Raw genomic sequence first — 22,306 nt, forward strand, 5'->3', positions numbered from 1 at the left:
AGAGGCAGGGTGGGATGGGGGATGGGGCTGGTGCTGGGATGGGCATTCCATCACTGTATAACTGAAACCCAACCGCAACAACCTGTAAGTCTACAACTGTACCTCATGGTGTTTCACTACTAAAACAAAACAAAAAAAAAAATTAAAACAAAGAAAATTGCTCTTGTGTTTACTAGTCATTTACACTTATTTCAATAGAGATTATGTGATCATGGTTTATGCTTATTTTTTCTATTCAAGTTTAATAGCGAAATACTGATTTATTTCACAGCACTAATTTTTTAAAACCTTTCATCCTTGGCCTATCATATTAATTGCCACTATTTGTTGGTGTTGCTTGTTTTTTGATCACTTAATTTGGTTTTTGTTTTTTTCTTTCAGATTGTAAAATTTTTGACGAATGATCATATGTTTTTCTTTATCTTCTACAGTTTTAAACTGAGAACAACTGTTTTCATCATTTCATCAGCCTGTTAATCGTCGATTGCCTCGAGCAGGCCCCAGTAATGTCTTTTTCATCCTAGCCCTGAGATTATATTCACGGCTCTTTAGGAGAATGAGACCCATCATTGTTACTGGTATTTGGCATATTTGGTTTGCCACGGGGAGTTTGCCAGACTCTGCCCTGTGGGCAGGCTACATTCGATAGCCTGCAAGTTTGTCCAAAGTAGGAATGAGATAATAAGATTTCATAAAAAAAGTTCTGATAAGATATCAGGTTCCCGGAGCTGGATTTTATAGTCTCTGAGTCTTGGCCGCTGATGGGATTACACGGCGCCAGGGGGCCAGGTGGTGGGTGTGACCCCCGCCTGCTGGAATTTGGAGGATCTGGATGGAAGATGCTCGACTCCAATCCGAGTAGGCTTGGAGGTCTCGGCCCCGGAACCCGCGTGGCTTTGTCCCTCTGCCAGTACCTTCATGTGTGTGCAGAGTGGTCTCAGCATGGTGGTAGCTGGTCCTGGAGGTCTTCGGCTGCCGGAGCCCCGGTCGGGGCGGGGAGGAAAGCACAATCCGCTCCCCTCCAAGGGGTCCCGGCGAGGACCCTGTTAGTTTTGTACGAGAACAACTGTTAGTTTTGTACAAATAAGATACCTGTGCATTTACTATTTCTTCTCATTTTATTTATTTTAACACATCTCGATTCATCTACAACTTATCCTAGTAAGTGTTGTCATATTGAAAGAAACCACAATTTTTTTCAATCATAGCACTGTAGCACTGTCCTCCCGCGGTTCATCCATTTGCTCGAGCGGGAACCAGTAACATCTTACAACAAATTGTGAGACTTGTTGTCACTGGTTTTGGCCTATCGAATAGGTCATGGGGAGCTTGCCAGGCTTTTGCTATGTGGATGAGATACACTGGGTAGTTTGCCGGGCAGAGGAATCGGAATCAGGGTTGGCCTCCTGCAAGGCAAATGCCCTACCTGCTGTGCTGTAAACGTTATCTAAAAATACTAGTAATACCAAATGTTGTTTCTTTAACAGTGCAATATAAACGATTATTTAGTAATTTTTTTGATTTGTTAATGAAATATGTAAGCTCTTGAGTATAATGAGAATATTTTTCTAACACAAGAGTCTGACGAAGGTGAAACTGTTATAACTGTCTTGTCGGATTCCATCTCCCTAGCCTGCTTCATTCTACCATCCTCTCTATCCAATCCGGTGGTCTTCTTGGGATTCTGACCTCCTGATTGGCTAGGCTCTAACTTTCAACTGCCTACTTTATGACATCATTCTCCCACCAAACCAACCTCCAACTGGTAGAATCTTGGGGGTCCCATGTAGTAGTTTGTAAACAAATTTGAACCATCATGGCAAGTGACGAGTGACCAATGACCAATCACGTGTGAGCACCCATTTGTACTGAACACTTGTGGTCTTAAGCCGCTTCAGTGTTCAGACGTACTCTCGTACCACCTCCTCTTCTCGTCTACCTTTCGTCGGTATTTCCTCTTCTCTGACCATGTCAGGAAAGGAATAATAGTTTTCAAAGCTTTTCATTAGATTTATCATCCATAAATTTAGCAGTCAAGTAAAAACAGCACGGAGTAATGAAAGTAAGTATTCAAGTAGAATTTTATAAGCCTCATTTTAGCTTGACTTTGACATTTGCTGTGTGATTTTAGACATTGACTTACTTTCTCTCACATACAAAGTGTTTTTCCTCATTGATTACATTATATTTTAGACATACTTAGGAGCTCAAATACACACACATACTTAAATACATATATATGTATATATATATATGAGTATTGATTCTCTGTGTTTCTTTTTCCTTTTAATCATGAATTTTTCATGATTTCCATTGAAAATAAATAAATCAGAGACAGTATTTTTACAGAAACCGAAAATATAGATGCTGTGGAAAACTGTTAATATATACTAGCATGTATTATCTGTAATGGTCTCTCCACTTGTATTTATACTTCAGTATTTTAAATATAGTTATACTACAAAGAAATAATCATTGACCTTTGTGATTTGATTTTAGCCAGGTAATAAAAAAATATGGGGCATGAGTAAGGTGTGGAGTGCTGAGGGTAGGGAGGCAAGCACTCAAAGTTAAGAAAGTTTAGCATCACTTTCTTCAAACATTAACCAATCGAAACCTAGATGATATGAGGGAGAAATAAATAGGAAAGAAAGAACGAAAGAAAGAAAGACAGAAGAAAGAAAGAAAGAAAGAAAGAAAGAAAGAAAGAAAGAAAGAAAGCATAAGGACGTTGATTATCAAGGAAGGGGAAAACGTTTGTACAGAATGTTGAAGAGAAACAAAGATTTAAAATCAAAAAAGAAAGGTACCAGTAGGAAAAGCAGTTTATCAGAAAGCCATCCTAGCTGGCTTTTTTCCTTATTATCTCTTAGAACATAATACTTGATACTTGACAATTTGAGTATAAACACGCTTCAGAAATGATGCTCCCCATAAATAGCTAATAGTGCTGATCTAGGGCGGTGGAAGACACAGAATCTTCAATGTTTTTATTACGTTCTGGTTTTTAAGTACATGTACTTGCTGCCTGTTAAATAAAAAAATGGTATATTCTAACTTGAATCAGGAGATTTGATTCATTTGTGTGGTAAGTAGGTTCCAGGTTAGAACTGCTTGTCATCTTTACAAATATTATTTCATGTGATTTTTTTCTTCCTAACATGAGAGTATTTAGATAATAGTCAACTTCTGTTTTAAATCCTAAGAGGAAATAGAAAAATCAAGTCTCACAGGTCTAATTACACGTTTCTGTCATATTTGTGAATTATGATTTTTCCTACATAAAAGATATTTTAAGATATTTTATTGGATTTCGGTGCTCATTTATTAAATATTGAGAAGAATGTTTTCCAGGTTGATAAATATAATTCTAATGTAGGGGTTGAAAGTAAGTTTGCAATATTTTATGATCACTTTTTAAATGGTCTTTTCTGTTTCTTGTGTGATCAAGTGAAATCCTCTGCTATGTTTAACACGTGTTGTTTGCTGGTTAATATTCAAAGGTACTGATGAGAATAATTTTTTGTACTTACGAAATTTCTTTCTGTATTTTACTCATTTAAAACATTTCTTGTCTATGAAATACAATCACATTTACTTCTATTTTCTTTTTGTTATGTAGTTACTGGTAAATCCTTTCTCTTTAATGGAGTGGTAAAGTGTGCACTCAAAAATCTCCTTCTATTCAATTTTTTTGCTAGCAGTTTTTTCTAAAATAGAATACTGTCTTCATATTGTATATGTGGAACGATTTATTAATAAACTTATTGGAATGTTTTATTTGGTTTTGCTTGGGCTCACATCCACTGTTATTCAAGGCCTACTCTTGGGTCTGCTCTCTATAACTTAACTGTACTGTGCTGCTTGCTACAGAGTCCAGATTTCATTAATATCTATATTCTCCTTTTTCAGTTCTGTGATACATATTTTTCATGATGTTTTCTTTACACTTCCTTCTATGAAAATCACATGAAATAGAAAAATTATATTCATGTATGCATTATTTTTCTTAGAATTATTAATAACTACATTGTAGATAAACAACTTAAGACACAGAGTTTAAATAAAGTTTTCCTTCCAAAAACATTTCTTGGAAAAAACTCCAGTAGTCCTTTTTGAAGTGGATCAAAAATGAGGGTAAACTTCAATGCATCCACAAGATTAAGTCGTATGTGAACCGTAAGTAACAGGTACTCATCTAACAAGTCAAATGGAAACCTGATGATTAAAATGGTAATAGTTGTAAAGAACTCAAATGCCTATATTAATGTAAGGTATCTGCCTTCTGGTTTCTGGCCTTGTAGTGATCATGCAGGATCCTGGCCAAAAAAACACATGCTTTAGTTTGTGTAACCTGGAAATTCTTAAGGGACAGAGAGAGATAGTACTGGAGGGGATAAGGCACTTGCCTTGTACACAGCCAATCCAGTTGAATCGCTGTCACGGCATACACTCTCCCGAATGTTCTAAGGGGTCACTCCAGAGTGTAGAGCCAGGGAGATACCAAGATCACTGTCAGTTATTGGTCCAAACTCTACACCACGCCAAGCCCCGCCCAATAAAAATGATTGGAATATATGAAATCTCTATGCCACCTCTGGGCCTCAGGTTTCCTCTTGTCCATTGAATGTTTCCCTTTCTCTTAGACTTCCTAGTTTGAAAAAGCTTCCATTCTAGGAAATAGCATAGGACTCAATAGGAGGCAAGCTACAGGCATTTCTAGGGTAAGGAGAATTATCTGTAAGCAAGAAATCCAGGTACAGACACCATCACCTGGCTCTTCTACAGTTCTGTGTTCACTTTGGGAGCATGATACCAAATGCACTAAGTGCCAAAAAGTTCCAGGCTTTGAATCACCCCAAATTGTTGGAATTTTGGAAATTCAATTGACTGTTGGTACTAGAAGCATCTCGATGGCTTAAATTTTAAGTTCATATTGTTCCTCTCAGTGTTGAAGGAGATTATTAGTCTCACAGATTTTTTTCATCTCCCTCTTGTTCCTTACAGAAAATTTTCAAAATCCATCTGTATTGGGAACTGCACATACTCTGCAGCTTTCCCTTTCCGTGGTGAACAATGCAGCTTCCCTAACAGGAAGTGTTTGCAACTACTCCAGAGTATCTGCTCCAGCTGGTAGATCTGCTTGACTCCTGCCCTCAGCCTCTGGCACCTCTTTCCAACCACTGATGGGTAGTGACTATATTTACATCATTTCAGCACAACAATGCTATCTGGAGTGTTTCACCAGAGTCATATATCTACCTCAGCTGCTTCCTTCCAAAGTGTTTTGGAATGGGATATTGCAGGAAGTGCTGAAGTGATGTTTTCCATGGGAGACTTTTTTGTGACTATTCTTGACCAAGACACAGCTGTCTCTTCCATGTCTATGGCAGCTCGCTATGAGAAAACACTAGTTACCAACAACACGGTGTCTGTGTACCCATCACTTTCTGCCAGTCTTGTTGAGAGAATACCATCTCTGGTTCCACATCAGAGTCAAAGCCTGTCACTTCCCTACAAGGAAGGAAGCCAGGTGTATTACTATCATCAAGGCACTCTGGGAACTCTCCTTTCCGGCCTGCAGTCCTATGACTCCATGTCATACACAGGGCTAAATGGCTCTGCCCCCCAAGCTTACAGCAACTCATCGCGAGAAATGGTTAAGGTTCTCAAGGAGGTCCAGCCCCCAAATAACCAAATACCAGCCTCCTAGTCTGGAATCGACTTCTCTCTGTCTGCTCAACCCATCACAGAATTGAGTTATCAAGGTGTGTAAAACGGAGAGAAGGGAAAGAAAATTCAAAAATTGGGGTCAAAAAAGAGGAAAACTGTTCGTAGACAGGTAGTATTCATATACACTGAGATTTTTAAATTAAAAAAAATTCAGTTCATGTTTACTCCCCTCACTCATTTTACAGCATGTTATTTTCACACTCAATATAAGAGCTCCTAATGGAGATTGGAAGTTATGATAGTATAATGGACATCTAAGTTTCTTATAATGAAACGTCAGGAGCAGAGAAAAAAATAGCGCATTTTTTCCCTTGTTATTTCATTTTTTAAATTTTTATTAGTTAAACATCATGACGGACAGTTGTAGACTTACAAATTATTGTGATTCTATTTCATTTATACAATGATGGAGTACGTATCCCTCCACCACCAGTGCCCACTCTCCAGCACCACGGTTCCCAGTATTTCTCCCACCACCCATACCCCCTATTCCACTCAGCCTCTGTGGCAGGGAATGCCACATTTTTCACTGTTCTATTTCAGCAGTCCTCCAGAATTACCACTAAAAGTAAAATACATATCTTAAACTAGTATTTTGTTATTTTCTTAAGAAGTTTCAGAAATCTAATTGTAATTGTACCACGTTAACTTTCCCTTCCATAAATGAACAGCAAGGTTCTGAATACACTTGTGGTTCAGAGATTCTGACTCAAATCATGAAACCTGGGATCTGTACCTCAGCACAAATATCATGATGAAGTAGTGCTTCATTCATACTCTTATTCTATGATATTAACGCCCTTTTATTTTTCCATGAAAGTGAATAAATTGACAGTACAATGCATTACAAAGCTAAGCTCTGTATGGCACTTATTAGTTTGAAAATCTATAATTAATTTTTTTAAAAAAACTTTTGTTTGGAGGACATTGAATCCGTGTCATAGACCGAAGTGCTCAGGGATTACTCCTGGATCTGTGCTGGGGATCACTGCTGAAGATGCTTAGGAGAACATAAGTGATACTAAAGATCAAATTGAGGTCAGGTGTGCGCAGGGCCATTGCCTTAACAAATGTAATATTGCTCTTCCCAAGTCTCTTATTTTTCAAGTTAGTTTACACAGAAATTCTTTCAAATACAAAGAAAACCAAAAAACAAGAGCAACACATGACAAACAGTAAGAACTACAACATTTACCCCCAATCATTGAGCACAGGACTTGTCCATTATCCGAAGAATACCCAATAATAATCCATTGCCTATTGCTGGTAGGTGCACAGTTGTTGCACCACTAGTTTTGTGGACCGAATATCTCATTTCGCAGGCACTGATTTCTTCCTTCCTTCCTTTGTAGTGATGAATTTCCTGGGGATGGAGACTTCCCTGCCATCGCAACCTTCAGGTCAGACATTTGGTCTGACACAAATTTCTGAATTGCCCACATCTTGCAGTAGCAGGATTCAAAGACCTGAGAGTAATCCACCACCTGAGCTTCGGGGAAGTTCCCATAATATCTCCAGCCCAATGTAACCTGGCGCTGAACCCAACTCCAACTCAGGAACAAAAAGTTAAGAATTTTGATCAGATGAAAACTGGGCTTTCAAAACCTCTGGAGACCTACCAGATCCCAGTAGACTTAGATCAATGCAAAGATCTGCAGGTAATGAACACCGTTGACACCATCACTCTGAAGCAGGTGCAAGAAAATTCAAGTGGCACCAAGGGGACCTCCGATGCAAAATGGAAGAAGAAAAAGGAGGCTTCTGAAACTCTTTAGGGAGAAACCAAGGCCAAAATCCAGCGAAACGTCGAGAATGCTTGCTAGGGGGAGCGGGGATTGTTCGTAATGCTGCAGTCAGTGAGAGGTGTCCTGTGACCACGGCCAAAACTAACAGCAAACTTCACAAAGCTGCCTCCAGCAGGATCAGCAAGAAAAAGAGGCATGGGCAGCAGAAGACAAAAAACACCAGAGAAAACTCTAAGAAAGCTAACGAGTGTAAGCAGCCAGGGAAGAAGTTCAAGGCAGAAGAAAAGCCTACCATTGTCAAGATGAAATGCAAGAAAAGTCAACGTGAGTTTTTCCAAGAGACCATTAAAAAGCCTTGCCGCTACCTAGGCATTCACATGCTGGATTCTTTCCAAGTGTTTCATGCTTTGGGGAAGAAGAATGATCCAAAACCTGGAATCTCTTCCTCCCAGGTCCTGAGTAGCTCAAAGAAGCCTAAAGATGTCAAGCCATCCTCAGCTGTCAAGCCATGGCTAGGTGCTACAGGGGATAGAAAAGGCCTTGAGAAAATTCAGGTCAAAGCACAAAAACCAAGTAGCAGTGCTGAAAAACGCTCATCTCCATCCCAGTCTGAGCAGCCACCTCCTGGGAAGGTCAAATTGGTACCTTTGCCTTTTCTTAACATGGAGAGTCCCCAAGCTCGACCTTTTCCTCAGAGACGACAATATGTGGTCTCACATCGTCCTGCTGCAGCTTACCATGCCAAGCCTGGCTCTACCAATGCAGCTCAGCCAACTGCTGCCAATTCTTCTGGTCAACCATTGTATTTTTGTCGTTCTGCCAAATTTGCTCAGTCCATTTCAACCAACCCATTTCGACCAGGTTTGCAGAACCCTAGTAGCCGGCCTATTCGTCACCCAACAGCTTCTAGACCTGCTCCCTCCAACAGCAGCTGGCACTTCCCTCCAACTGGAACTTCCTCCTCTCTTTGTGTACAAGCAGCAGTCGCCAACCAAACGTCAGAGTCAGTTTCTCCTCCAAGACCTGTGTTTCCAACTGATTCCATGGAGAAAGTCCAATGTTCCGAAGCCAGTCATGTCAAAGCCCATCACCAATGAGCAGAGACCAGAGCGTGAGACTATGAAAAGGAAGGCTCAGCAGGAGATTGAGAACACTGCTAAACACACCTCTTTTGGTGAAAGTGCAGAACTTTATTGAGAGGGAAAAAGAGATGGACATCTCTTTCTACTATGGCTGCGTGTTTTTACAATGCGGTCCATTGCCTCTGTAAGTCTTTGGATTTGTAAACTCCCCAAGGTAGCCAAGCCAGTTATCAGGAAATTTCTGGTGGGGGGAGCTCAAATTATATTAGCTTGAGGGGCTGGTCCTTGGTCTTCCATGGTCCCTGGTTCCCGTAGCCTGCTCTAAACATCGCTGTTAACTGCAGCTCACACAAGAACCAACGTTATAAATGGCTTTGGGGCTGCGTTGCCGGAAGTACCAGACTAAGACATGCGCACTAGGTCACCACTTCCAAAGAAGTAGGTACCGGTTCTCCTTCAGCCTGGAAGGTGGTGGAGGAAAGAGATGGCCCTAGGAGAATGAATGGGGTGATGGATGAATGGGAAGGAAACCGGGACGGGTAGAGAACTGGACAGCTGGTGATCATCATGGGATAGTTGGTGGATGTTTTTCAAATGAGTTAAAATATTATTTGTAAATAAGATTCAAAACAAAAATACGAAAATAAGATACGTTCCAAAGAACAGGTTACATATAAGACCGAGAGAGCTGAAAGGGCTGGCATTCGGTCTGGAGCTTTGAATCATTCCATTTACTATATATGTTAGTTTCACATCACTTAGCTGTGGAGAGGAATAGTGAGAAACAGAATGCCACCAGAAAAGCAAACTGGATGACCACCTTCAAAAAAAGCCAGGTGGAAGGTGTTCACATGGATGCGAAGTGCAAATATATGTTAACAGGAACATATTTTTAACTAACTCTGTTTGGTACCAGTAACTACATTGTTGAAAATGGGGGGAAATGAACGCTGTTTCTGACTGACCTGATACTAACCAGTCAAGAGATTTTCCCAGGAAAGGGTAGTTGACTGGCTGGGAACAGAAAAACGTGAAAAGTGTTTTGCTACTTTTAATGTATGGCTAGAGGAAAATGATCCCAGTCAACTCTCAAAACTAACAAGCTTCAACTCCCTTGAAAGAAAGTTATATTAACTGAGGAAAAAATGCTGGGAGAATAGTCTGAAATGATGGGAAAAGAGACAATAAGTGCAAAAGGAAGGACTTGAAGTTTGGCGAAAACAAAGCTTGAAAAAAACAAGATCTGGTGGGAACATGATTTACTGGGAATGGGATCTGAGGAGGAGAAGAGTAATATCAGGGATGTGAACAAGGAAAATCCAAGTTAATGAAGACTTAGCTAGCTGACTACTCAATGGGCAACATGGTTCCAAGAATACCAGAACTTACCAAGGAATTTACTTTAATTTTCTTTCTTTTATATGGTCAATTACAACATGTATTCTTTGCCTTCTTAAAACACAATTTGGAGTGTTCATTTCTTTCTCAATATTCTGTTCATTTGTGTAAGCATCTTACATAACTGCTGGATAACAGAATTATTTTTTCAGACTTATTTTTTACTTTAATGTTTAGTTGAGATTACTGAAAACTAGGTCTAAAATGAAGTTTGTCTTGATTGCTACAAGTAGAGAAGGGAGGACTAGGGATGGAATTAGAGATTATAGGGTACCACATTTAGTTCCTAATAAAACAAGTAAAGCACAGTGTCCCAAATAGACTATTGAAAAAGATATTCATGTCAATTTAACCTGTAAATTCAGCCTTTTCTATATTTAATTAAAAATGAAAGAATGTTCCTATATTTGGTCTTTTAAAGACATTCCAGGTTGGTTAAGGAAACAAACACTGCCTATGAAATCATAGGAACATAACGATAAAAACCTGATTACTACTTAAATTTACAAGAATGTCAGTGCTAAGAATTATTTCCCTGGATGTCCTTAGTGTACATGATAGTCATATGAATACACCTGTGTGAATATATCGCTGGTATCTAATTTAGAGAATAGATATATAGAGATTAGATCACATAGCTGAGTGTGATCTCAACTTTTCTACACACTCCCATGCCCCACACACCCAAAGACTTGTACTAATCCTTATAGATCCATGACTTTTCCTCCTCCCCTCTCCCAGAGTCTTTTAAAATTTCTTTTCAAGTACTAATGTGATGCGCTTTAGAAAATGTTGAGTTAAACTTAATTGTTGTCATTTAGCTTTTAGATAGAGAACCAAGAAAATTTTATTAAAAGAGTATTTTTGTATTCTTTGAAAATGATAATAAGAGCATTATCCTTGAGTCCCTCAATAGACATTATATAAAGAATTTTGTGAGGAATTCCCTGTACAAATCAATACTCAAAGAAATAAATGACTTCTCTGAATGAGGATGAACTGGGACATTTCAAAGTATCAATCAGTGAATCAAAGCTGAATCATAGCATCCTATAGCTAAAAATGATCTTGATTTAATCTAGTCAACACCATTACATTTTTTTCTTATACCAGCTGATAGCACTTTTAATTTTTTAGTTTTGTTTATTTACTTTTATTAGTGAAACACCATGAGGTACAGTTGTAGACTTACATACCTTTGTACTTGGGTTTCAGTTTTACAAGAATCAAGTACCCATCTCTCCAACAGTGCCCATTCTCCATCACCAAGGAACCCAGTGTCCCTCCCACCCCCCATCTCCCCTACTTTGCCCTAACTCAGGGCATTCACTTTTGCTTTTTCTTTGTTTTAAGGTGTTGTGGTTTGCAATGGAGGTCAATACCATTACATTTTCAAAGAAGAACATAGGCCCCTATATGTTCAAGCACTACTACTGTCCTGCGGTTCTTCCCACCATGTACCCTGCTCCAAGACAGCCCTTTGGAAATATGCTGGGAAGGACAACTGGATGTTCCATTCCTCACACTGACCTGGAAGACTCTTGCTGATTCTCAACCACATCACCTATTCATTTGTTGCCTGATATCACCTCCTGTCCGTTATTTTTTTAAAAAAAATATTTGATTTGTTTCTGGAATATAAAGAAAAAAATTAAATGGACCAATAAACAAAAGCAAAATCAAACCTTTATACTCTGACATCAAAATAGTCCTTAAGGAGGGGAACTAAATGACTGAAATGGGTAGGGGAGTGTTGTTAGTTAGTTGTGGACAGTAGCTGGATATTTGACAGTGCATGGAGTATGAATACACAGTTCCAGAGATCAGGAACTCTGTACTTGAAGCGAATACAGTTTGTAAACTTGTCATCACAATTATATGTCCATACGAAATTTATCTACATATGCTTTGTGCCTTCCTTGCATGTATGTGTTATGCATTCCTTTTTCATGGCCTCAGAAATGCATCTGAGGGGACTCGGAAAATTAGTTGAGCACCAACTATGGGGAGAGAAGTAGTAAAGAATTGGAGGAGGAAGAAATATGATTTGGAGCTTAAGAGCCGTGTAACAGGAATATATACATATGTATGTGTGTGTAAATACACATATATATGTATAAATATATATATGGGCTGGAGCCATAGCACAGTGGGTAAGACGTTTGCCTTACACGTGGCCAACCTGGGTTCGATTGCTCTCCTCCTCTCAGAGAGCCCAGCAAGCTACTGAGAGTAACCCTCCCTCATGGCAAAGCCTGGCAAGCTACCTGTGAATTATTCGACATGCCAAGAACAGTAACAACAAATCTCACTATAGGGACGTTTCTGGTGCCTGCTAGAGCAAATCAGTGGACAATGGGAGGACAGTGCTACAGTGCTATGGTTAATTCATACGTTGTTTATGTAAAATATGAAAGAATCAAATAAATATTCTATAAAGCTGATTACACCTATAAAATTAATATAACTTTAAATAGTGTTTAGAAATTAAGTTGAAGAATTTGAAGGCTATAGAAAGATATTGACAATATATCAAGAAACACATGGATTTTTGAGGAGCAAGAACACGTAGCTGTTGTCCTTTTTTAAGGTTATTATTTTTGGCATTTATAGAATATGCTTTCCCTGAGTTTTTGTTAATAGCTTCCTTTTTTTAGAAAGCATCATAATAAATTACATTTTTTAAAAAAATTTTAAAAAGTTCTATTAGTGAGTGGATTCTGTATGTTTGGAATGTGGGAAGTATTTTCCTATGTAATTTACATTAAACATGATATTTACAACAGAAATACCATCTGCAGTACCATTCACAATAGCCAGAAGAAACTATGGTATAACTACACAATTGAATACTACGCAGTTGGCAGGAAACTGACATCATGAAATTTGCTTATAAATGGATGAACAGGGAAGAATATCATGCTCAATGAAATCAGTCAGAAGGAAAGGGGTATACTGATTGGACTACACCATTTTTTGGATATAAAAAACCAGAAAATGAGACTAATACCCAAGGATAGCAGAAACACAGGCCAGGAGAATTGGTCAATGGTTGGACGCTTGCCACAAGTGCTGAAGGCGAGAATTTGGAATAAAGACGGGACCGCTCTGACAATGATAGTTGGAAGTGATTACTCTGGGTGAGAACTGAGTCCTGAAAGTAGGTAAAGGAATAAACGTGAGAACCTCTCACTCTCTGTATTACAATCCACAATGCCCAAAGGATGTGTGTGTGTGTGAGAGAGAGAGAGAAAGCGAAAGAGAGAGAGAGAGAGAGAGAGAGAGAGAGAGAGAGAGAGAGAGAGAGAGAGAGAGAGGTGCCTGCCATAGTGTAGAGACAGCAGGCTGTCAGGTGGGGTTTGGGGTTGGGAGAGGGAGTGGTGGGAGAGAAACTGGGGACATTAGCAATGGAACTGTATACTAGTGGAGGTTAGGTGTTAAAATATCCTATGATTGAAACTGAATCATGAAAAGGTTTGTAATATGTGTCTCCTGCAGATTCAATACAAAAACATGATATTTAGATTCTACCACCATGACTAACCTATGAATTTGCTGAAATTTATTTTTATCACCTTGGCTGGGCTCATTGCATGGATGGCTGTGTGGTAAAACTTTTTCCATTTTATGGGGACGGAAGAGACAAAAATCATAGGGTTTGGACTTCTGGTGGAAGGAGAGAAGAGCACAAAACACCCTGTTGACCACACCTCAGCAGGGTCACCTAAGTTGCGTGATGACAGCCCTCCTTCACTGATTTCTTCTGTTGTAATGTGGAAAACTGAAAAGACTTTGCAGGCTGACAAGAGGTTGTCTCCTCCAGTTCTCACTATCTTCTTTTCGATTAGAATTGTTTAAAGATTATTTGAAAAATTTGGAGCTTAATGATTTGTTCTCATATATTTCCCCTAAATTGTGTCAGTGGGCATTGATCCAGGAAGGCCAGCATGAAAAAGTTGAGGTGTATGTCTTAACCACCAATGCCAACACTACTGTAAGTATGGAATCCAAAGTACAATAGTAAAAATTCAAAATGTGTTTGTCAAGGAAATCGGTGGGAATGCAGGAAGAAATGGGTAATTTGTTGGTGGAGGGATAAAGACACTGGTGGTGTGATTAGAATTGGAATATTGTATGACAAATCTCCAATATAAATGACTTTGAAAATCAAAATTGCCTAAATTTAAAAAAAAAGAGAAGTCAACTTATGTCTATATTTCAAGAAGGCTTGCCTTGGCAAATTTTGGCAGAGAGACCATAGTTGGTAGAGAGAGGGAGAAAGAAAGGGAGAGTTGACAGTTGGGAAGAGAAGCCTGGATATCATGGAAGAGATGAAAGCTGATCTTAGAAGATTTGGAGCCATCAGAGTTTAGAGAGTTAAATGGTGAGAACATTGCAGTTTAGATACTTAAATAGTGAGATTGGTTTCAGTCATCAGCATTGTATACTTAGAAAACTTCAAAGACCTCACAGATATTCAGGCTATAATAACTATCAAGGGAAGCGTTTTTTTCCTGAAGCAATATGTAAGGATAATATATTGCCAGGAAGAATGATAAGAAGTTGGTTCTCTTTTTTACAGATTAATACATTAGAGATGAAAACTTTTATACAAAGGAATCTATCATCTTGTCCTGTTGCTCTGTTTTCTTGTCATCATTCCATTCTCCCCCATGACCCTACCTAATCAGGGCTCTCGACATTTCTCAGCAGTGTCACCACATAGCCTCAGAGCATGTGTTAACTGCAGGTAGCTCACAGCTCTCATGTTTGCCCCCCATCCAAGCCAGAGCCATCCTTCTGAAACCAAGGATATTTGCTGAAGGCCCGTTCTTCCTTGAAGTGGCAGTCAGGGTTTACCTCTTCTTAATCGTTTTGATTACAAATTTAGATGTATGTCACTACACTAGTGACAGGGATTTTCCAAACTATGGAAAGCATAAACATTTCCATTTCCCCCACGAATTTTGGGCTAGTTATTTTCTATCCACTGCTAATAATTTGTGATAATTAGGAAACAGAACTGAAGTAAAAACAGGGACATTTGTCAATTTGGTGCCATGACTAATCAGTCTTAGTATAAGTATATATTTCTAGAAAAAAAAATGCAGAAGAAAATGAGTTGGTTGCTAGCAAAGAATGCCAAACCTCTGCCAAAAATTCTTTGAAAATAAAAATTCTGACTATGGACTGAACATGATTACAATTTAATGCCTCTTTTGCAGACCACAACACCCAAAAGGAGAGAGGGAACAAAAGGGAATGCCCTGCCACAGAGGCAGGGTGGGATGGGTGGGATCTGTGTGGGAGGGATACTGGAATACATGGTGGTGGAAAATGGGCACTGGCGGAAGAATGGGCATGTGATCATTGTATAATCAAAACCCAAGCACAAAAATTTGTAAATGTACAACTGTACATCATGGTGTTTCAGTAATAAAAATTTTAAAAAAATAAAATAAAATAAAAATTGTTTCGTCTGCCAGAGATCAGCAGATGGGAACCTGAATGAAGGCAAAAGATTGAATTGGTTGAGTTTTATTTTTCCTTGAGTATATTAATTTGATTTTGGAGTCAATTTATATGAGAGTTCATCAAGACACAGAAATTTTTAGCACTTCTCTTGTTTAAAAGTATAGTGGTACACCATATCTCTATCTAACATTCTTTTTATTTCTGATAGTTTGACACAAAAGATACGTCATAATCATAGATAAATGTAAATTATTTAAATACTTTTTTGATTATTTAAAATTACCTTATAGAATTACATTATAAAATTTCATAAAATTTAAGATTATGCACAATCAACTAGCATGTATCATATTACACTCACTACTGAAAGGCCTACTCTGTCATTCACCATTGTTCAGTTTTTCCACTTTGATAACACCTTTCCATCTGGTAAGTAAATAGTCTCATAGTTCTAAAGTTTGTTTTTATTGCTTTGAAAAGATCAAAATTATGTAATTTTCAACATTGGATGAAACTAGAGGATATCATGCATGTAAAGTTAGCCTTAAGGAAAGGAGCAGATACAGAGAGATCTTTCTCATATGTGGGATGTAAAGACACACAGCCAGGTAGCAACAAAGGTTCAAGAGCAATGCAAGGGGAGAACTGATCCACACAATTAGGTCAGGGGATTAGGAGGGAGGGATTCTGGGGGATTAGGGGAGAAGGAGGGTTTGTTATTTGAGAGAATGAGGAGTGTCATGTTGGAATTATGTGTATGAGAAACCATTGTTAATTGAATTATAAATCATAGAATATAAATAATGTTTTAGACGTTTGTCTGTCTCATTTTATTCTTTTAATTTGTTTTCTCCATATTCCACATATGCCTGAATTTTTAGGATGCCTATCTTTCTCTGCCTGGTTTTTGTCACTAAACATAATTTCCTCATGTTATACATTTTATATACAAATAATAAGAAGAGTTCACTTCATACAACTGAGTAGTATTCCATTGCTTTTCCACCTTTCATTTTCAAAATTTGTGGTTTAAAAGATACAAATATTGGTTTTAATAATGCTCTGGGGTTTTAAAAGTTTTAGTTTAGTGAAACAAAATATATTTTATTGAAAAGCCCTTAGAAACTTGTGAAACAGTTGTAGGGTGGAATGGAATATATGTTCAAGCGAGAACAGTCATTTAACAAAACAAGCAAAGAGAGACATAGAGAAAGGAAGCACGGTATTTCTTCAAGGGAGAACACAAGCTTGAGGAACAAGCCCACTCTGGTAGTTTAGGAATAAGAACTTGGATTGGTATGAACTTCACTTGTGCACTTTAGGGGAGAACCTGAGTGAAACTATTATAAGTACGTTCAGGATCATGATACACTGGAGTCTGCACTTGGAGTGAGGAGGGTAGAGAGTTCTTTGGGGAGATCCGAACTATAGAGAACAGTAATAGTATAACACGAATGATAGTATCTTACCGTGGGATTCCAAAAAAATCTTTAACAGTGGCGTCAGAAATGATAACATTCTTAGGTATTTGGATTTCCTGTGGAAACAACAGGAAAGCTGAGTTTTTGCTCTGGATGCCTCCACCTGAAACAAGGTCAAGAAATCATGTATGAAAAATTCCAAGTTACATGGATCAAGGATTCTGATCCCAGTGGAAGGCTAACTTTCGGGTGGACAATTTCTACTGATGGCCTGATGTAGGTTCTGATCCTGGGATACGTAACAGAAAGGAGGTAGTGACAGGTATCCTCAGAAGTGAAGCCTCTGAGACAGAATTCATTCATGCCAACTTATGGGTTATCAATGTTTGCTCATGGCTGCTACCATTATAACATGCCATTCAATGGTTTTGTGGTTTCAATTTACTGTGTCAATGTAAAGATGAAGTTTCCAAATGGAAGGTAAAAATCTGAGGCCCTCAAGATGATGAATTATGGGGAGGGGGGGAGCTGGAGCTATAGTACAGCAGGTAGGGAATTTGCCTTGCACACGGCCTACCCAGGTTAGATTCCCAGCATCCTGTATGGTCCCCCCAAGCACCGTGAGGAGTAATTCCTGAGTGCAGAGCCAGGAGTAACCACGGTGCATCGCCACGTGTGACCCAAAAACGCAAAGAATGATGATCTGGGATTGATCCTTAGCATTGCAAACGGCATTATTTTTTAATTTTTAATTTTTTTCTTTCTTTCTTGCTTGCTAGCTTTGTTGTTTTTTGGGTCGCACCTGGCTATGTATAGGGGTTATTTTTTATTTTTTAAAAAACTTATAATTTTTCCTTTTTACCTGTGGTTTAAAAGTAAATCTAAAATATTTTAAAATAAATATATGTGAAGAAGAATAAAATTCACGGGAACTATTTAGTGTTGTTAATGATACAGGAGTCAGAATTTTGAGGTTAATTGTATGGGTATTGCATAAATAATTTTTCCCCATTACGTGGGCTGTCTTTCGATCATGGTCACCATTTTTTCTGAGTTGCAGAAACTTCTTAGTTTAATGTAGTCTCATTTGTTTATCTTCACTTCCTCTTCCTTGGTCAGTTGTGTTTCATTCTAGAAGTTTCCCTTAGCTTTAATGTCATGAAGGGATCTTCCCACATTTTTCTCCATATATCTTAAGAATTCAGGTATGATAGTGAGGTCTTTAATACATTTGATCTGACATTGTGCCTGGCACTATAAAGAGGTCTGAGTTCATTTTTTTTGCATATTGCTGTCCAGTTTTCCCAGCACCAGTTGCTGAAAATACTTACTAGCTCAACTTCATACTTCTTGAGCCTTTAAGAAAGATTAGGTAATAATAATCTGAGGGCCAGCGTCAGGATATTTGACTATATTCCATTGATCTGAGGCCTGTCTTTATCTGAATATCATGGTATTTTGATTACTAAAACTTTGTAGTAGGGTTTGAAGTTGGGGAAGGTGTTCCCTTCTTCTTTTTACCAAAGATTGCTTTAGCTCTTCATGGGAGTTTATGGTTTTGTATGAGTTTTAAGAGTGTTTAATCTATTTCTTTGAAAACTGTTATGGGTATCCTTATAGAAACTGCATTAAATCTTTATAGAGCTTTGGGGTGTATTGCCATTTTGACAGTGTTAAACCTCTCAATCCATAAGCATGGGATGTGATTCCACTTCCTCATATACTCTCTTATTTCGTGAAGTAGTGTTTTGAAGGTTTTTTTTTTTTTTGGTATAGTTCCTTAACCATTTTAGTTGATTCTATTATACTCTATTTTCTGAGGTATTATTTTGAATGGGATTGTTTTTCTCTATCTCTTTTTTCTCTTTCATTATTAATATATGGGAAAGCCATGTAGTACCAGATATTGATTTTGTAATATGCTACTTTACTAAACAAATCTATTGTTCCCAGGAGCTTTTTTGTAGATTCTTTGGGATTTTATAAGTATAGTATCATGTCATCTCCAAATAGTAAAAGCTTGTGTTCTTCCTTTTTTATACGGATGCCCTTGATATCTTTTTTTTTTTACCGAAATCTTATGGCAAATACTTTAAGTACTATGTTGAATAGGAGTGGTGAGAGTGGGTAGCTTGTTTTGTGCCTGATTGTATTCTGGGATTCTAGTTCATTGATTTCTGCTCCAAGACTTTGGTTTTTCCCCCTTGAGAATAATGCTTGCTGTGGGTTTGTGGTAATTTGCTTTGACTAGATTGAGGAAAGTACTTTCAACTCCAATTTTGTTGCGAGTTTTTCATCATGAATGGGTGCTGGATCTTATCAAATGCTTTATCTACATCTATTGATATGATCATATGACTTTTATCTTTATTTTATTGAGATGGTGTATTCTGTTGATTGACTAGAGAATGTTAAGCCATCCTTGCATCCCCAAGCTAAACCTACTTGGTCATAGTGTGTGATCTTTTGTTGAGTTTCTGGATTCTCTTTGCTGGTATTTTCTTGAAAATCTTTGTATCTGTATTCATCAAGGAAATAGGTCTGTAATTTTCTATTTTGTGGTGTCTCTGTCGATTTGAGTATTAGGGTGATCTTTGCCTCATAGAAGCTATTTGGGAGTATTTCTGTTTCTTCAATTTCTTGGAAAATCTTAAAAATGTTGGAAGCAGTTCCATTTTAAAGGTTTGAAACAGTTCACTATTGAATCCATCTGGGCCATGGATTCTGTTTGCAGGGATACTTTTGACCATCATTTCAATTTCCTTGGTAGTGATAGGTTCAAGTATTCCAAATCATCTTGGTTCAGCCTTGGGAGGTAATTGGAATCCAATAATTTATCAATTTTTTCAAGATTCTCTCATTTCCTGCTGCAAAGATTCTCAAAATAATCTCTGATGATCCTATGGATTTCTGTACTTTCTATTAGGACACCCCACTTTGCATTTCTGATTCGATTTATTAAAATTCTTTCTCTTTGTTTCTTTGAGAGGCTTCTCATGGTTTATTGATCTTATTTATTTTCTCAAAGAATCAGCTTTTTCTTTTATTGGTCTTTTGGATTCTATTTTGGGATTCTAGCTCATTGATGTCTGGTACAAGTTTTATTATTTCCTCCCTCCAGCCTAGTTTGGACTACTTTTGTTGGTCATTTTCCAAAATCTTGAGCTCTAATTTATTCATGTAGGCCCTTTCTTTCTTCCTGATGAATTCTGGCAGAGCTATAATCTTTCCTCTTAACACTGCTTTTGCTGTGTCCCACAAGTTATGGTAGCTTGTGTCCTCATTCTCATTTGTTTCTGGAAACTTTTTATTTCCTCTTTGATATCTTCTCTAAGCCAATGGTTGTTCATTACTTCCCTTAAAGAAAATATTTCCTTGCTGAGCTTCAGTCTGTTTGATCTATGGAGACGTGACAAAGAAGTGTTGAAATCTCCTTCTAGTATTGTGTTGCTATCAATGTTTTTCTATAAGTCAATTAGAAGTTGTTTTTAAGTATTTTGCTGGTCTGTCATTAGGATCATATACATTGAGGAGGGTGAGTTCTTTCTGATGTACATATCCCATGACCACTAAGAAATGACCTTCACTGTCTCTTATAACCTATAGCCTGAAGTCCATGTGGTCTGGTACTAGTATGGCCACTCCAGCTTTGTGGAGGTGATATTTTCTTGAAATCTTGTTTCCCAGACTTTTACCTTTAGCCCATGGGTGCTTTGATTGTTCAGATGTGTTTCCTGCAGGCAGCAGAATGAATGTTGGTTTCAGTTTTCTAATTCAGCTTCCCATTCTGTGCCTCTGAATTGGCACATTTAGTCCATTGACATTGAGAGAGATTTTTGTGATTGGTATTTGTGCTCTCTTTATGTAGAATTTTTGTACTTGTGGGGATTGTCTTAGCTTAAAGTAGACCTGTTCATTCTTCTTGCAACAAAAATATGGAATGCTTTACAAGTTTGCATATCATCTCTGTGCAAGGACCATGCTCATCATTTTATCATTTCAATTTTAGTATATGTGTTAATCTTAGTAGGAGTTAATTTTTCCATATTTTTCTCTTCTTATTACTTTGAGTGTTGTCCTTCCTCACTCCTATGGCAGACAATGATTCCTAATCAAGGAATGTATTTCAAAGCAGCATGAATAAATAGATTTAGAAATTTAATGTCCCAGAAAGAAAAATATGGTTTTTACCATATTATCTTTTACCATACCCTAGGCATCAGTTTTACAAAATAATTCTTTTGGAAGATGGGATATGAGTTTGTTTAATGTCGTTCCCTGAAACCTTAATTAAGACCATTAAACTAGAGCCTTTTGCTTTTCTCGCCTCAGTCTCGTGTACATCTCCAGGAAAAGGTGGATGGTGTTGTCTGCACTTTGACCAACCACCTTGAATGTATGTAGGATTTTTCTCCTGAAGGATGAGGTGAGAAGCATATTGATGATTTCATTCCACCTTATTACAAGTTCAACTTGAACGGAAGGTGAGACTCATGTGGCTCCTATAAAGGACAGAACAAAGGGTCTCAGTGAAGTTTAATGGCCAACTGATATTAACAGCATAGATGACTCATAGTAACCTGTGTGCATCTTTGTGTATAGTGAGTTTCATATCTACTGATAGTGATTCTCAGTCATGACACATGGGAAAAACGAATCTGTAATTAAAAATCTAGTTCTCTGAGCAGAGTGGGCTCTCTGACGTGATTGAACAAGTTTGTAGTAATTTATTACTAAGCACATAAGTATTTTCAATGATGCGTACTTTTCGATCTAAAATTAATTCCAAATATGTCTAAAACAACAGTCTCCTGACCTCGCACCTGGCTTTCCTCACTGGGGCCCCTTGGAGATGGCGGGGTGAGATTCCCTCACCGCCCTGAGCATAGCCCCGGCAGCTGAAGACCTCTGCAACCAGCCATAGGTACGCTTAGAGACCACTCTTCCCAAGCTTGAAGGAGCCTCATGCATGAAGGAACTGGAAGAGGAACCCAAATGTGGGGGACCAGGGCATGAGATCTCCATGGCTGCTCAGATCAAGAATGTGCCCGCTCCTTCCAGATCCCCCATCTTCTAGTAATTAAGTGTTACAACCACGAACTACCCCTGGATCCATGTAATTCCCTCAATAGCCAACATCCAGAGACTGGATCTTATTTAGAAGACAGCAACTCTGATTGTCCAGTTCTCACTCTCAGAGAACCTGGTAGGCTTCTGCGAGTATCTTGCCCGCATGGTGGAGTCTTTGTTTCTGGTCAGTTTCTTTTGAGGTACAGAAGCTGCTTAATTTAAGATAGTTCCCTTTGTTTATCTCTGCTTCCAGTTGCTTGGCAAGTGGCGTGTTATATTTGAAGATACCTTTAGCTTCAATGTCGTGGAGGGATTTGCCAACCTTGTCATCACTGTACCTGAGGGATTCTGGTGTGATGTTGAGGACTTTGACCTATTTTTA

General features: G+C 38.2%; 1 pseudogene; it reads right to left on the reverse strand.

Annotated features, from left to right (window-relative positions):
- Window positions 1–20,783: 20,783 nt before the first annotated feature.
- On the reverse strand, window positions 20,784–20,877 carry LOC130033860 (uncharacterized; annotated as a pseudogene).
- Between the last annotated feature and the right edge of the window lie 1,429 nt (window positions 20,878–22,306).

Source organism: Sorex fumeus, unplaced genomic scaffold (genome assembly GCF_029834395.1).
Source record: "Sorex fumeus unplaced genomic scaffold, SorFum_2.1 ptg000054l, whole genome shotgun sequence".
NCBI classification, from domain to species: Eukaryota; Metazoa; Chordata; class Mammalia; order Eulipotyphla; family Soricidae; genus Sorex; species Sorex fumeus.